We start from the raw sequence: 17,355 nt of genomic DNA, 5'->3' as shown, positions 1-17,355 counted from the left end.
CCAAACGTCATGGTAGGTAATGAGAAGAAGAAACCTTTTTTATGTAGTTATAGTTTTGTCACCTTCTAACGTGACTGCAACAAGGCAAAAGCTTTAAAAGGTCACAAAAAGTGCGTTATTAGTTGACAAGGACCTTTATCTCATGTATTTCATGATTATTTCCTCTACCAAGACATATGAACTCCATTAGTTTTCTCTAACATGTATTAATTAATAACTACTATATCCTAATATAACTTAATATAGAATTAAAAAACCTAATAAAGACCAATTGAACAAGGTCTTAATTTAGTCAATAACGTATATATCTATCTATAAATAAACAACTCTCCCCCTCCCCAATATTACTACTCAAATATTAATTAAAATGTGATCCTCTTTTTTGGTGTTTTTGTTAATATTGTTATTTGTTGGCTGTGAAGGAAAAGTGGAGAATGGATCTGTGAAGGCTGTTTTTATTTTTGGAGATTCGATCGTTGATCAAGGAAATAATAATAATATTACTACACTCATTAAATGTAATTTTGAACCATATGGTAAGGACTTCATGGGCAGGGGCGGCTTTACAACTTTGAAAAAAAAGCAATTGCCTTAGGCCCCAAAATTTGAGGGCCTCATTTTTTTAAAAAAATAATAGGTTATACGTATTTTTATTAAAAAAATATCGAGTATTACTTGTAGAAAATAAAAACTTTTCATAAAAAAGCAAAGAAGTAATAGAAGTTCGACAAATTATGAATACTATGTCTCAAGAAAGATTAAATAATTGGCTATAATAAATTTCATAAAAAATATTTGAATTTAAGGCCTCCATTCGGATTTGACATTAGGCCACCGATTTTTTAGAGCCGCCCCTGTTCATGGGTGGAAAACCTATCGGAAGGTTTACCAATGCCAAGACTCCCTCTGACTTGATAGGTATGTATAGTTAAATTATCGTACTATTTTGTTACAGTTATTATTTCTTATTTTTTTTCAAAATGTTTATCATGCTTTTTTTAGTATTTGCTTTGATATGATTTTATTTTTTTTTGAGTTGATATATTGAAGACAATCTCTTTAGTCTCTATATTTCAAGCTAAGGTAGGACTATGATTTGTGTATACTAGACCTTCTATATATCCTATTTATGAAATTACATTTGGATATATTCTTATATTGTTGTATCAAAAAAGATATTCTCAAATAGTTGAGTTTCATGGTGGAAATTTTGTTTAATTTGTTTGTTAAAATAGATATATATGCGTAGATCAAAGTGATTCACTCGTGAATTCCTACATTATAATGTCTAAATTCTCAAACAAAGAAAGGAAAAGATAATGGTAAAAACCAAGGTAGTGGTGGAGTGGTCTGTCTTCTTATTCTCTTGTCATTCTTTGGATTTTAATTTTGATTTCCAGACCATTAAAGTCAAAATTTTGATTTGTGAGAACGAAGTCGTCTTTATTAGGAGTGTTTTATCCCTTAATATTAAAATTTTTGGAGTGAATTAATTGAATTTAGTCGATCTTAATATCGAATAAGAAAGACAAAAATAAAAAAAAAGAAATTAAATAGGAGGGTGAACAATTTGAGATTCGCTATAGCTTTCTTTGGCAATTTTTATGACATTTTTCATATTTAAATATCAACAACCCAAATTTACTTTGGTAAAAAATGATTTTATCTCACAAGATTTTGCCAAACATTAAAAAGGCGTCCAAGTATATATACGTTCACAGATATTTCTAAAATGATAATCACAATAAAATTGCAAATTAAACAAACACAAAAAAATATTCAAAAATTATGGTCAAATATATGTTAGAACTTCAATTAAAATTGATTTTTCAAAAATATTCAGAAATCTATGACAAAACGGTAGATAATTAAAATCATTAAATTTGAAATCTTATTTATTTTTTAAAATTTTAAATCAAGTTAAAATTAGAAAAATAAATTAAAATATAAATGTACTATAAATATCGTTTGGCTTTATTGATGGAAAATATTGTTCTTCCAACATTTATAATTTATTTCAGTGGAGGAACTCGGGATTAAAGAAGTAATGCCAGCTTATCTTGACCCCCATTTGCGAGTTGAAGATCTGAAAACAGGAGTAAGCTTTGCATCAGGATGTTGTGGATTTGATCCTCAAACCTCTAGTATTGCGGTATTTTATTCACACTTATATATGTTGTTTAATGTTTAATATTTTAGATCAATTAATTAGATAATGTTTAAAAATACATTTGAAATACCATATTTTTGTGAATTCCTATTTTAAGGATTATCTATTCTTTATTTTTACTTGAACTATATCGCCAACTATTTATCAAAACACACCTTATAAATTATTCTTCTAGTCTCTCTTTGCTCCCCCACCCCGAAACTCAATTACTCCCTACATTTCAATTTATGTGACACTTTTCGAATTTCGAAATTCAAACAAGTATTTTTTATCGTAAATTTTTCATATATCTTTTAAATATTTTGAATTGTCAATTATTGTAATTTATAGTACTTTTTACGTAGTTTATAAATTCATATGCAAATTCTCGATCAAATTTAAAATGTTTGACTCTCAAAAGGCGAAAAGTGTCACATAAAATAGGACAGAGGGAGTATTAGTTATTCCTTTTTTTCTATCTGAACTATAATGTGTTTCACTTTTCTGAACTATCACCAACTATTTATCAAAACACACTTTAACTACTACTATTAGTTATTCCATTTTCCGACCTGAAGTGATATTCATGTGCAAATTTCAGTCAGTCATACCTCTATCAACACAATTAGATCATTTTAAAGAATGCATTGTGAAGATTAAGGAATTAGTAGGAGAAGAAGAACAAATGACATATTGAGGAATAGCTTGTTCTTAGTTGTAGCAGGCAGCGATGACCTCGCTAACACCTATTTCACCATTGGAATTCGTCGGCTGCATTATGATATTAATGCTTACACTGATCTTATGGTCTCTCAAGCTTCCCACTTTGTCCAAGTATGAATTTTCGTCACTAAATGTCATCATATATTCTAATGCAACTTATGACATAGTTGGTCAAATTTCTAAAATCAGTTCATTTGTGTTTGATTAATAAATTTTTAAGTATTTTTAAGTAATAATTAGTGTTTGATAACCAAGTTTTTTCAAAGTGCATTTTTCCTTAAAACTGATTTTGAGAAAAAAAAATATTTTCTCCCAATTTATGTGATGTGTTTTGACTTGGCTTGGCTTGAAGTTTAAGAAAGAAAGAATTTTAAAAAAAAAAACTAGTGGTCTAAATTAAGTTAGAGATGTTTGTGTTGTTATAAATTATTTCATAGGGGTAAAATGATCATTTTTAAGCTAAATGATTACTAAATATAGAAATATGTCATTTTTTAGAATTAACAAAAAAAGAGAGTCACATAAATTGAAACACATTGAGTATTTTCTTTTAGTTTTTGAAAAACAACTGTTATTTCTCAGAACCACTTATTTACATTCAAAAGCTTGATCAACTATCTTACTTTTTTATTTTTGAGAAAAAAAAAACATTTTTTACTTTCGAAAAACTTGATCAAACATACTATTAATCTAGTTGTTTTGGTTTCAATCAATGATTGTTTAATTGTTTTTCTTGGAAGGAATTATACAAGTTAGGAGCAAGAAAAATAGGTGTTTTTGGGGTTCCACCCATAGGTTGTTTGCCAGCCCAAAGAACACTTGCCGGAGGTTTCAGTAGAGGGTGTGTTGTGGAATACAATCAAGCAGCACAGTTAGCCAACACTAAGCGAAGCTGCAATTGCTTCAATTTCAAAAAATTTACTTCAATCAATGTTGGTTTTGATTGATACCTACAATCCTCTGCTTGATCTCATTGTCAACCCTCAAAAACATGGTAAACACATATACAATTTTCTTTCAAATCCTAGATTTTTTTTAATTGTATATTCAAGTTAGTAGGCATATACTGTTTTCAATTTAATTTGTTTGTCTGATTTTGAATTTTTTTTTTAAAAAAAAAATGAATAGTCAATGCATTTCAGGATTTGAAGTAGTAGATAAAGGATGTTGTGGTAGTGGAATGATAGAGACAGTGAGTCTATGCAACAAATACAGTGGAACATGTGAAGATAACACAAAATATTTATTTTGTGATAGTTACCATCCCACAGAGAAAGGTTACAGAATTCTTGTTGATCAGATCCTCCAAAAATATGTCAATATTCTTACAACATAAACATGAATTCAATCAAGACCGGCTTAGGATGCATTTACAAACATGAATGGGAAGCAAGGTCAATATTCGTCCAACTGTTCTTCATCAGTTTGCTTCATCTTTGAATTTTGTTTTATCGAGATTTTGTACACAACATATTTGTTTTCTTTATTTTGCATCTTTGTAAATCTCCTCTATGTATGTTCCTTACATACCATATTTTATGGTGTTTGTAATTTTGAAATAAAAAGATATTCATGTTTGGAAACTTAGTTGGAAAAAGAAAAAAAATTATTGTAGTTTCTCTTTAAACATATGTTATAGATCAAATAGAATCACAAGCAAGAGATAGATAATAACATCAAGGATACAGCAAGGAAGAAGATATACAACAAGATAAGGTAAGGAAAAACATCCTACAAGCGAATATAACAAACAAGGATCAATTTGCTTTGGAGGTACATCAACAAAACAAAGAGGAAAAATGTCAAGATCAGCCCAATTAGTAACAGCTCTAACACAGACTAGTTATAGATATCAAGATTGGTGATTGGATTCTGGTGTAACAATACATGTCTATCATGACAAGAATATGTTCAAGACTTATTCAGAAGTAAAAGATTCTAAAAAATTGTTAATGGGCAACCATAATCCAGCCGAAGTTTTAGGAAAAAGAATAATTGAGATCAATTTCACATCTGGACAGAAGTCGACTCTTGTGATTGTGTTCCATGATCTATAAATGATGAAGAACTTGATTTCTGCTAGCTTACTTTCTAAGAAAGGTTTATGATTGTAATTGAGTCTGATCATGTAATTGTGTCAAAGAGTAATATGTTTATAGGGAAAGGATATCACTGTGATGGTGTAACAGCACGGAAATTGGAAAAGGAAAAGTTTCATTTTTTGGCACTGAAATTGTGGTTTACGAATCCAACCTATGGACTCTAGGAAGAAAGTTGTAGGACTTGATTAGAGATTTGAAAATGATAAGTCTCTGATGTTTAACCTAAGAATGGACAGGATGGATCGTAGAGTATTCTTGGGGTCGTAGGAGGTACTCATGGAAGTGATCTAGACATAGTGAAATTTTGGGCTTCAACTTGAGGACTACGGACCGTAGGATGAATTCGTGGAAATTGGCTGGACTTTTGGGTTCTAATAATTTGTTCTACAGTTGACCAATACGGTCCGTAAAATCTCTTACAAACCGTAGACCCTGTCTGGCAGATTTTTATTAAGGATGTTTTGGTCTTTTCCTACCCAACTAACCCCTAAACTATGTATTTTTTTCTATAACTACCCCTATAACCGTTTTACTCTTACAACTAAGTCTAATTTGATCCCCTCATTCACTCAATTCTCCCAAAATCCTCAAAGTCTTTTTCTTTAATCTTCTCTCAAGAGCTCTCAAGTCAAGGATTAGGGTTTCATCATGCTTCAAGGTTCTTTTCTCCATTGCTAGGGAATTGATTACCCAAGGTATATGGGAATTCACCAATGGATCCTTTTCATCCATTAGGCTCCAAGAAAAACTCAAATCTCCAATTCAATTTCATCCAATTATCTAGGGTTTCATGCTATTCTTCATGGGTCATATTTATTATGATTCAATTGTTTATATTCAATCTTATTATGCATGATTTGATTCAATTACATGAAATTCAATAGATTTTATGTGGACTCATGCCTATGCCTATTTTATGAACTTGAATTATGAACAATGCTTATGACCTTATGAACTATGATCATGAATTTGATTAAGGATTTATGCATGTTTTATGAAAAGAATAATTTATGACTAAAGAATCCTTTTAAGATAAAATGTCAATGATTTGTGAAAGGTTTTATCACATATAAAATAAATCATGATTTAAATACTTAGAAAGGAAGTATCTTATGAACAAGTTTATGAAATTATGATTTTGAAAGGAGCTACTCTATTATGACTTATGATTGGATTGATAGTCTTGATTGTGTCTTCCAAGTATTTTGATATTATTATGATTATTTCTTTTATGTTAGGATTTACTAAGCATCAAGAGGACTCAGAGATGGAGGCTCTCCCATTAGTAGAGGCCGGGTCTGTAGAAGAAATCCCCTTGTCCCAAACTACGTGCCTCTGTAGGATTGTCTTAAATGACCTTAGCTAGTGGATCCACTTTAGCAAAGAATGAATGTGATAGAGTCTTACCTTGGTAAGTAGATTTCTCTTTTTCGATGTGAGGGTCATACCAGATTCCATGTTGTAAATCGAATGGTTTTATTGTCGGTTAACAGTATATATATCCCACAAAGTATGTTATCTTCAAGGGTTTTAATTATGAAAGATTATCAAATGGTTTTACGTATGCATTGACCTCGTATATGATTTATGATTTCCTTATAAAGGCATTTATAACATTTTACTTGGTCTGGCATATCATGGTTAAATTCACCTGCTATCATGCTTTATGTTTCATTCATTTTCTCATACTTAGTACATTCATCGTACTAATGCATATTTATGCCTATATTATCTCAAATATAGGGTATGACGCTCTTCCTCTCTCTCTTGGTATGCTTGAATTGCTCTATTAGTATGTGTATTGGTGAGTTATCATGGATCGAGGACAAAACCATTTATGTTGTATTTCTCTATCATCTTTTAGTTTCAGACTTGTACGTGGTGTACGAATTACGTTTCAACCACTCTTATGATGTTAGAAAGGCTATGTCAGACACAGTTTAGTTTTCCCCACTTATGTTTAGATTTTTTTCTTATGATATAAGACTTATATTGCCTATTCTCTCTCATTGTATTTCATGTACGTCATGCTTATGTCAAGTGGCTTGTTTAGGTCCTCTCGGGATCTTATTTTCCATGTCACGTCTAGGGTGTACTTTTAATCGTGATAAACTTTGTATTAGAGCATTAGGTTTTAGAAAAGGTCCTAAGATATCTAACAAGTCGCGTCGAGTAGAGTCTTGTTCATGTGTGTGAAGCGCACCACATTTATGCATAGGAGGCTACAAGGTGCTTAAAAAACTGCACTTCTTTTAATATATAATTTTTTGCAATAAAGTTATCTCTATAACGGTCTTTATCCTAACTCTTATCCGATGCTTTTCAGGATATGTCTCCTCGAAGAGCTAACACAAGAAGAATATGGCTAATGATGCGGATCTCGAGGTTTCTCAAGTGTCTGACGTTCCTTTGACCGAGCAAGTGGCTCATGCAAAATTTCGAGTCATTTTTCAAGTGTTGGCTCAAGCTATGATATCCTAAGATAATAGAGAGGTTATAGCTCATGTGAACCAAATTGTGGGTACGGCGACAACAAGAGTACGGGATTTAACTAGCATGAATCCTCCGGAGTATCATGGGTCGAAAGTTGATGAGGATCCTCAATAATTTTTTGATGAGATTTATAAGATAGTGTAAATTACATGAGTGTCAATGGTGAAAAAGGCAGAATTAACCTCTTATCAACTCAAAGGTGTTGCTCAAGTTTGGTTCAACCATTGGACGGAAGATAAGGCTATTGATGTGGGTCCTCTTGATTTGGAGAAATTCAAAGGGGCTTTTGTTCTTCATTTCTTTTCTCTTGAGATTAGGGAGGTAGAGGTGCTTGAGTTCATTAATCTTCATCAAGGGAATATGAGTGTGACAAAGTATGCATTGAATTTTACTCAATTATTTAAGGATGCTCCGACTATGGTTGTCTACTCTAGGGCAAGGATGAGTAAGTTTGTGTCAGGGGTTTTGAAATGGTAATCAAGTAGTGTCGTACTGCAATGTTGATTAAGGAAATGGATATCTCTCGTTTGATGATACATGTCCAACAAGTTGAAGAGGAAAATCTAAAAGAGAAGTCTAGGAAGTAAAGAGGGCAAGGACCGGTGATGGTGACTTTTCTCATTCTAGGTCCAGTGGACACAGTCATCCTCAATTCAAGCAAAAGTTTTTGGTCAAGGTTCTTCTAATGTTCCGGATCCTAAATTAAACAAAGATAAGGTGTCTAACCCTAAGCCTTAAGGGAGAGAGGTAATGGATCTTTCATTCCCGTTTGCCAAAAGTGTGGCAAAAGTCACTCGAGAAAATTATTAACCAGTACCGATGGTTGCTTTGGTTGTGGGAAGAGTTGTCACAAGGTAAGAGATTGTTCATTGATCGTTATTAGGTAGAGATGGTAGGAAAGACCAGCCTAGTGATTTTGGTTCGGGCGTTTAACGTCCGAAGAGATTTTATGTTCTTCAGACTCGACATGATCATGAGGGTTCTTTGGATATTTTGACTGGTATGTTGAGAGTTTTTCATTTTGATGTGCATGCATCGCTTGATCTGGGGGCTACCTTATCATTTATTACTCCGCATGTGTCCATGAGATTTGATGTTGAACTTGAAATCCTTTTTGATCCCTTTTCTGGTACGCCTATTGGTGACTCCATTGTTGCTAAAAGAGTTTATAGATATTGACGTATTTCTATTTCCCATAGATTCACTCATGTTGATCTCGTAGAGCTTGATATTCTAAATTTTGATGGTATTCTTGGGATGGATTGACTTCATTCTTGTTATGCTTCCATAGATTGTAGGACCCGATTGGTCACAGTCCAAGTTCCGAACAAACCTATCTTAGAATGGAAAGGGGGAAATTCTGCTCCTCTGGGCCAGTTCATATCTTTCCTAAAGGCAAGGAAAATGATTTCTAAGGATTGCATTTATCATTTTGTTCAGATTAAGGATACGGATTTTGAAACCCCTACTCCTGAGTCAGTTTCGATTGTAAATGAGTTTTCAGAAATATTTCCCGATGACCTTCTTGGTATTTCACCCAAAATGGAAATAGACTTCGGTATTAACCTACTCCTAGATATGCAGCCTATCTTTATTCTTCCTTACTGTATGGCTCCGGCAGAGTTTAAGGAATTAACGGACAACTGAAAGACTTATTGGCTAAGGGTTTCATTAGATCAAGTATCTCTCCATGGGGTGCTACGGTATTGTTTGTTCAAAATAAGGATGGTTCCCTCTGAATGTGCATTGACTATTGGCAATTGAATAAGGTCACAATAACGAATAAGTATCCTACTCCAAGGATTGATGATTTGTTTGATTAACTTCAAGGTGTGAGTTTCTTCTCCAAGATTGAACTTCGGTCGGATTATCACCAATTAAGGGTAAAGGAAGGTGACATTCTAAAAACGACTTTTTGAACTTGGTATGGTCACTTTGAGTTTTTGGTGATGTCGTTTTGTTTGACTAATGCACCGGTGGCGTTCATGGACTTAATTAATAGGGTCTTTAAGAAATATCTTGACATGTTTGTATTGTGTTTATTGATGATATTTTTGATTTACTCATGGAGAGAGAATGAGTATGTTGAGCATTTAAAAATTGTATTGTAAATTCTCATGGATCGTGAATTGTATGCTAAGTTTAGCAAATGCAAGTTTTGATTGAGGTATGTCGCTTTTCTTGGTCATATTGTCTCTGGCAAAGGTATTTCAATTGATCCTAAGAAGACCGAAGTAGTTAAGAATTGGCCTAGACCTTTGTCCGCTTCAGATATTTAGAGTTTCTTGAATTTGGTCAGTTATCATATAAAGTTTTTCCTTTATTTCTTCGCCTTTGACAATGTTGACTCAAAGGAAGGTGAAATTCATATGGTTAGAAGCATGTGAGAAGAGTTTCCAAAAGATGAAGGATTGACTTACTCCAACCCTATTTTGACATTATCGGAAGGATTGGATGGTTTGTAGCTTATTATGATGCTTCTCGGATCGGTCTTGATTGTGTTTTGATGCAAAATGGGAAAGTCATCAATTATGCTTCAAGACAATTGAAGGTGCATGAAAAGAATTATTTGACTCAATAGTTAGAGTTAGCGGCAGTAGTGTTTGTTCTAAAGATTTGGAGACATTATCTTTACGGAGTTTATATGGATGTGTTCGCCGATCATAAGATCTTGAAGTATGGGTTTACTCAGAAGGACATAAATCTTCGTCAATGGAGATGGCTTAAGTTATTGAAAGATTACGATATGAGTATTCTTTATCACTCGGGCAAGAAAAATGTGGTGGTCGATGCCCTTATTCAGTTGTTAATGAGTATTGTGGCCCATGTTGAAGATGGTAAGAAAGAGATAGTTCGCGACGTTAATAGACTAGCTCAACTAGGTGTTTTCTTGGTTGATTTCGATGAAGGTGATATCATTGTTAAAAATGGGTCGAATTCATCTTTTGTGTCGGATGTGAAAGCTAAGCAAGACCTTGATCCGATTTTGTTTGATTTGCAGAAGTTGGTTTCCAAAAAATCCATTGAGGTTTTCTCCCAAGGGGGAGCTGGTGTTCTTCGTTACAAAGGTCAATTATGTGTTTCAAATGTTGATGAGTTGAGAAATCAAATTTTCATGGAATCTCATAGTTCTCGATATTCTATTCACCCGGGAGCCACCAAGATGTACCGTGATGTACAAGAAGTCTATTGGTGGAACGTGATGAAGAAATATATTTCAAAATTTGTGGCTAAGTGTCCTAATTGCCAAAAAAAATGAAGGTTGAGCATCAGAAACCAGGAGGTTTGTCTCAAACATTAGCATTCCTACTTGGAATTGGGAAGACTTAAATATGGATATTGCTACCGATTTACCTTGTACTCAACGGCAACACAATTTGATTTAGGTTATTGTGGATCGTATGAAAAAGTCAGCTGATTTCATTTTTGTGAAGACTTCGTACTCGGTAGAAAACGATTCTAAGTTGTTTATTCGAGAAATGATAAGGTTGCATGGAGTGCTCATATTCATTATCTCCAATCGTGGTACTCGGTTTTACATCTCTATTTTGGAGGTCACTTCAGAAAGGTTTTGGTACTCAAATGAAGCTTAGAACGACTTTCCATCCTTAGACCGATGGACAAGCCAAGCGTACTATTTAGATCGTAGAAGATATGTTGAGAGCTTGTGTGATCGATTTCAAGGGTAATTGGGATGATCATTTGCCTTTGATTAAGTTTTCTTATAATAATAGTTATCGATCAAGTATCAAATGGCTCCACTTGATGTTCTTTATGGTAGGAGGTGTAGGTATCCTATTGGTTGGTTTGAATATGTTAAGGTCACTTTAATAGGGTCTGAGTTGGTGCATGAGGATATGGAAGACTTATTAGGAAAAGGTTGAAAACGGCTCAAAGTCGACAAAAGTCTTATATCAATGCTAGAAGAAGAGAGATCGAATTCGATATTGATGATTAGGTCTACTTGAAAATCTCACCTATGAAGGGTGTGATGAGGTTTGGAAAGAAAGGTAAGCTTAATCTCGATATGTGGGCCCATATCAGATTTTGAGATGTATTAGTAAGGTAGCATATCAGTTGGATTTGCCTTCCAACTTGGCATTGGTTCCATGTTTCATTGTTGAAATAATGTGTTGGTGATTCTACTTCTATTTTGTCATTGGAAAGTTTGGGAGTTCAGGACTTATGAAGAGGTTCCGTTTGAAATTTTGAATTGCCAAGTCTGGAAGTTGAGAAATAAAGAAGTTGCATCTGTGAAGGTTCTTTTGAGGGATCAACTAGTTGAGGGTGCTACTTGGCCGAAGTCGAAATGATGTCCCGATATTCTCATCTATTTCCTTGCGCTCCTATTCTAGCTTGAGGTATTAAGTATCTCATGGTTCATTCTTTTGGATTCATGTGTTTTAGTCATTCTCATATTTCCCTATGCATGCATGTTTCATGAAATTTGTTTTAAAGTTATGTTTTAGATTGAATTTGATTGCTTCCTAATTTTGTGCATTATGATGAGATTTGCATTCATGTTAGGTTGTTAGTTTCTCTTCATACTCTAATTCATGATAGTTTGAGTCTTATTCGAGGACGAATTTTTCCAAGGGGGAGTTATTGCAATACCTCAAAAATTGAAAGTTGAGATTACAAAGGGGAAAGTTTCATTTTTGGCACTGAGGTTGTGGTCCACGAGTCCAACCTACATATCGTAGAAAGTCCTACGGGCCGTAGGAAGGAAGTAGTAGGACTTGATTTGAGATTTGGAGATGACAAGTCTCTGATTTTTTACCTACGAATGGACAGGACTGATTGTAAAGTGTTCTATGGATCGTAGGAGGTGCCCGTAGAAGCGATCCAGACTTAGTGAAATTTTGGGCTTAAACTTGAGGTCTATGGACCATAATATGGTCAATGGTTCATAGTAATGATTCGTGGAAATTGGATGGACTTTTGGGTTCCAATAATTGGTTCTACAGTTGACCATTATGGTTCATAGAATCTCTTACGAATCGTAGGTCCGAATCATAAACTTGTCCGACTGGTATTTATTAAGGATACTTTGGTCTTTTCCTACCCAATTAACCCCTAAACTACGTCGTGTTGGCCCTATAACCATTTTTACTCCTACATCTAAGCCTAATTTCACTCAATTCTCTCAAAATACCGAAGTCTTCTTCTCTAATTTTCTCTCAAGTTAAGGGTTAGGGTTTCATTAAGCTTCAAGGTTCTTTCATCCATTGTTAGGGCTTTGATTACCCAAGGTATATGGAAATTCACCAATGGATCACTTTCATGCATTAGGTTCCAAAAAAAAACTCAAATCTCCAATTCAATTTCATCCAACTATCTAGGGCTTCATGCTATTATTCATGGGTTCTATTTATTATGATTCATTTTTTTAATATTCAATCTTACTATGCATGATTTGATTCAATTACATGATTTTCAATTGATTTCATATGGACCCATGCCTATGCCTATTTTATGAACTTGAATTATAAACAATGCTTATGAACTTATAAACTATGATCATGAATTTGATTAAGGATTTATGCATGTTTTATGGAAAGAATGATTTGTGATTAAGGATATTTTTAAGATAAAGTGTCAATGATTTGTGAAAGATTTTCTCACGTATGAAAGAAATCATGATTTAGATACTTAGAAGGTAAAAAGGACAAATATACCCCCGAACTATCACAAATGATACGTACATACCCTTAGTTATACTTTAAGGTTGCATATACCCTTACTGTTACTCTTTTGGGTTGTGTATACCCTTAAAACTAACGGACGGACACATGGCTTCATCTCAACAATTTACCCGATTTTATTTATTTTTTACCTAAAATTAAAAAACCCACCCATCTTTCATTTATCCACCCATGACCCAAATTAAAACACCATGACATTTTAAATTAAAATAAAAACAAAGAGCCCTCCTCCATTAAAACATAACCCAAAACCTTTTAAATCAAACAAAACACGAAATTATTCTTCAATACATCTTCATTTGCAGCTCTTTTTCAAATCTCATTAAACAAAGACACAGTAGTTTGTTATTTCATTGAAAAACAAGAGACCCATTTTAATTTGTTGTTCAAATCGATTTGTTGTTGAATGGGGTTGGAAATACTATCACCATTGATGGACGAAACTTCAAGTTTAAAAGTGGGTCTTCAATAGAATAAAAAATTTCGAATTTAAATTGATTTGTTGTTGTTGAAAGAGGTTGGAAATACTATCACCATTGATGGACAAAGCTTCAAGAAAAGTGGGTTTGCAATCAAATAAGAAAATTTTAACTTAAATTAATTAGTGGTTGTTGAAACGGGTTAAAAATACTACCACCATTGACGGATAAAGCTTCAAGCTTTAAATTGAATTTGCAATTGAATAAAAAAAATTGAGCTCAAATTAATTTGTTGTGATTAAAAGGGTTCAAAAATATTCTTGAAATAGATTTTGATGAAATGAACCAAGTGCACCATATTTTTGTGGTTGTTGTTGGAAAGCTTTTGATTTTAATTTTGCACAAAGTTGAAAATTTTGTGTTGTTGAAAGCGGTTGATTCATTGTTGTTGTCTAAACTTTAAGGAGGATGCATTGAGTTTATTCTAGATGAAGATTTTTTTTTATTTCTCTTTTTTTTTTGGATTAGCAAAGAATCAGTGATATTCTCTCACAAAAAAGATGAAGGGTATTTGGTTGTGGGTCGGGTGAATCTTTTATTTTAGGTAAATAAATAAATAAAATTGAGTAAATGGTTGAGATGAAGCCACGTGTCCCTCCATTAGTTTTAAGGGTATACACAACCCAAAAGAGTGACGGTGAGGGTATATACAACCTTAAAGTATAACAAAGGGTATTAACATACCATTTGTGATAGTTCGGGGGTATATTTGTCCTTTTTCCCTACTTAGAAAGGATGTGTCTTATGAATAAGTTTATGAAATTATGATTTTGAAAGGAGCTACCCTATTATGACTTGTGATTGGATTGGCAGTCTTTATTGTGTCTTTCTAAGTATTTTGATATGATTATGATTATGTCGTTTCTGTTGAAATTTTCTTAGCACCAAGAGGACTCTAAGATGGAGGCCCTCCCGTTAGTAGAGGTCGGGGCTCTAGAAGAAATCTCCTTGTCCCAAATTGTGTGCTTCGGTAGGATTCTCTTAAATGACCTAAGCTAGTGGATCCCCTTTAGCAAAGAATGAATGGGAGGGACTCTTACCTTGACAAATAGATTTTTTTTTTTCAATGTGAGGGTCATACCGAATTTCATGTCATAGCTCACTTGGTCTTATTACCGGTTAATGGTAAATATCCCACAAATGAATTACGTTTTCTTCAAGGGTTTTATGAAAGCTTCTCAAATGGTTTTAAGTATGTATTGACCTCATGTATGATTTATGATTTCTTTATAATTTATCACATTTTACTTGGTCTTGCATATCATGCTTATATTCACCATGTTATCATGCTTTACGTTTTCTTGCATTTCTCCATACTTAGTACATTCATCGTACTAATGCATACTTGTGCCAATATTGTCTCAAATATAGGGTCAGACGCTCCTCCTCACGCTTGTGGTTTTCTTGGATTTCTCTATTAGTACATGTATTTGTGAGTCCTCGTGGATCAAGGACAAGACCATTTATGTTGTATTTCTTTTATCGTTTTCTAGTTTCATACTTGTACATGGTGTATGAGTTACGTCCTAACCACTCTTATGATGTTAGAAAGGCAATGTCAGACACAGTTTAGTTTTCTGCACTTATTTCAAATTTCTCTTATGATATAAGACTTACATTGCCTATTCTCTCTCTCTTGTTATATTTTATGTATATCATGCTTATGTCAAGTGTCTTGTTTAGAGCCTCTCAAGATCTTATTCTTCATGTCATGTCTAGGGTATACTTTGGGTCATGAGAGATGGTATGTTTAAGTTAAGTGTTAATGCAATAAATGATGCTTCTATTTATATTTTTGTGTCTGGTTCTTATTTATGGCATGCTAGATTAGGACATTTAAATTTTGATTCTATAAATGAGATGTATAAAAATAGTTATATTAACTGTAAATTTAATGATGGAGGAAAGTGTGAAATATGTATACAAGCAAAAATGACTAAGAAATCTTTTCGTAAAGTTGAAAGATTTATATAACTGTTACATTTAGTGCATTCTGACTTATGTGAATTAAATGGTGAATTAACTAGAGGAGCAAAAAAATACTTAATTACTTTTATCGATGATTTTTCTAGATTTACACATGTTTATCTCCTTAGAACAAAAGATGAAGCATTTCAAAAGTTTAAGGAATATAAGTCAGTTATGAAAAATCAAAAGACTAGAAAAATAAAAATTCTTTGAAGTGATAGAGGAGGAGAATATTTTTTTAGTGAATTTAATAAATTTTGTGAAGATTAAGGTATTATACATTAAACTAGTGCTCCTTATACAACTCAACGGAATGAATTGGCTGAAAAGAAAAATTAAATCTATAGTAGATTTGCTTAATTCTATGTTGTTGAATTTTCACTTACCACATAATTAGTGGGGTGAAGCTTTACTTATTGCTTGTCATATATTAAAATGAGTATCTTCCAAAAGTATGCATGTTTCATTTTATGAACTCTGGAATGGTAGAAAATCAAATATCTCTTATTTTTAAGTGTGGAGGTGTATATCTTTTATATAGTTCTTGGCCATCAAAGAACAAAGTTGGGTCCTAGAGGAATAAAAAGTATTTTTTGTAGGATATGTACAACACTTGAAAGCGCATAAATTACTTGATCTAGAGTATAATGTTGTTGTAGAATCTATTCATGTTGAATTTTTTAAAAATAATTTTTTGACTAACGTTATTCTTGAAAATTTGACTGAAGCAAATCAAAGTAGTCTTAATGAGGAAAAGATGTTACACTCCAATAAAAAAAAAAGTGACAATACTCATCTAGAGCTAAGAAGAATTCAAAGAGTTAGGAGAGAAAAAAAAATCGGTCCTAATTTTATCTCCTTGGAATTGCTAACTTTTCTAGTGGGGGAGATGAAATTAAAGTATGTAATCAAATGCCTATTTTGTTTAATATAGAAGAAGATCCTAGAATATTTCAAGAAGTTATGTCTTCAAGAGATGTTACTTTTTGAAAAGAGACTATTAATGATGAAATGGATCAGTAATGTCGAATAATACTTGGATTTTAGTTGATTTGCCTCGTTGATCAAAACGTATAGGTTGTAAGTGGGTATTTAAGAGAAAATATAATAGTACTATACAAACTTTCAGGCTAATTGCAAAAGGCATTACTCAAAGAAAAGTATTGACTACTTTGATACCTATGCCCCAGTAGCAAAAATAACATCTATTGGAGTACTTTTATCGTTGACATCTATATATGATTTGTATGTACATCAAATGGATGTTAAAACTGCATCCCTAAAGGTTTAAATGAAGAAATATATATAAAACAACCGGAATGATTTGTTTTTTCTGATAATGAACATAAACTTTGTAAGCTAATTAAGTCTATGGTTTGAAACAAGCACCAAAACAATGGCATGAAAAAATTGATGGTGTGATATTATCAAATGGATTTGTAATAACACTGCTGAAAAATGTATTTGCTCCAAATTCACAAAAGTTTATAGAGTTGTCATTTGTCTTTATGTAGATGACATGCATGTTGATTTTTGGTACAAACATGCTTGGAATTTCTGAAACTAAGAAATATCTAACTTCAAACTTTGAGATGAAAGATTTGAATGAAGTAGATACTATTTTAGGTATCAAAGTTAAGAGAAATAATAAGAGAGTGACTTTATCACAAGCACACTATATTGATAAGATACTGAACAAGTTCAGTCATTTTGGCATAGAGAAATCTAATACTCCA

At 32.8% G+C, this 17,355-nt stretch overlaps 1 pseudogene; it reads left to right on the top strand.

Moving 5' to 3' along the window:
- Window positions 1-406: 406 nt before the first annotated feature.
- On the top strand, window positions 407-4,208 carry LOC125814075 (GDSL esterase/lipase EXL3-like; annotated as a pseudogene).
- Window positions 4,209-17,355: the final 13,147 nt, after the last annotated feature.

The sequence above is a fragment of the Solanum verrucosum genome, unplaced genomic scaffold (genome assembly GCF_900185275.1).
Source record: "Solanum verrucosum unplaced genomic scaffold, falcon-dt-bn FXZP01000271.1, whole genome shotgun sequence".
In the NCBI taxonomy this organism is placed as follows: Eukaryota; Viridiplantae; Streptophyta; class Magnoliopsida; order Solanales; family Solanaceae; genus Solanum; species Solanum verrucosum.
This window is presented reverse-complemented; position numbering and strand designations above follow the sequence as displayed.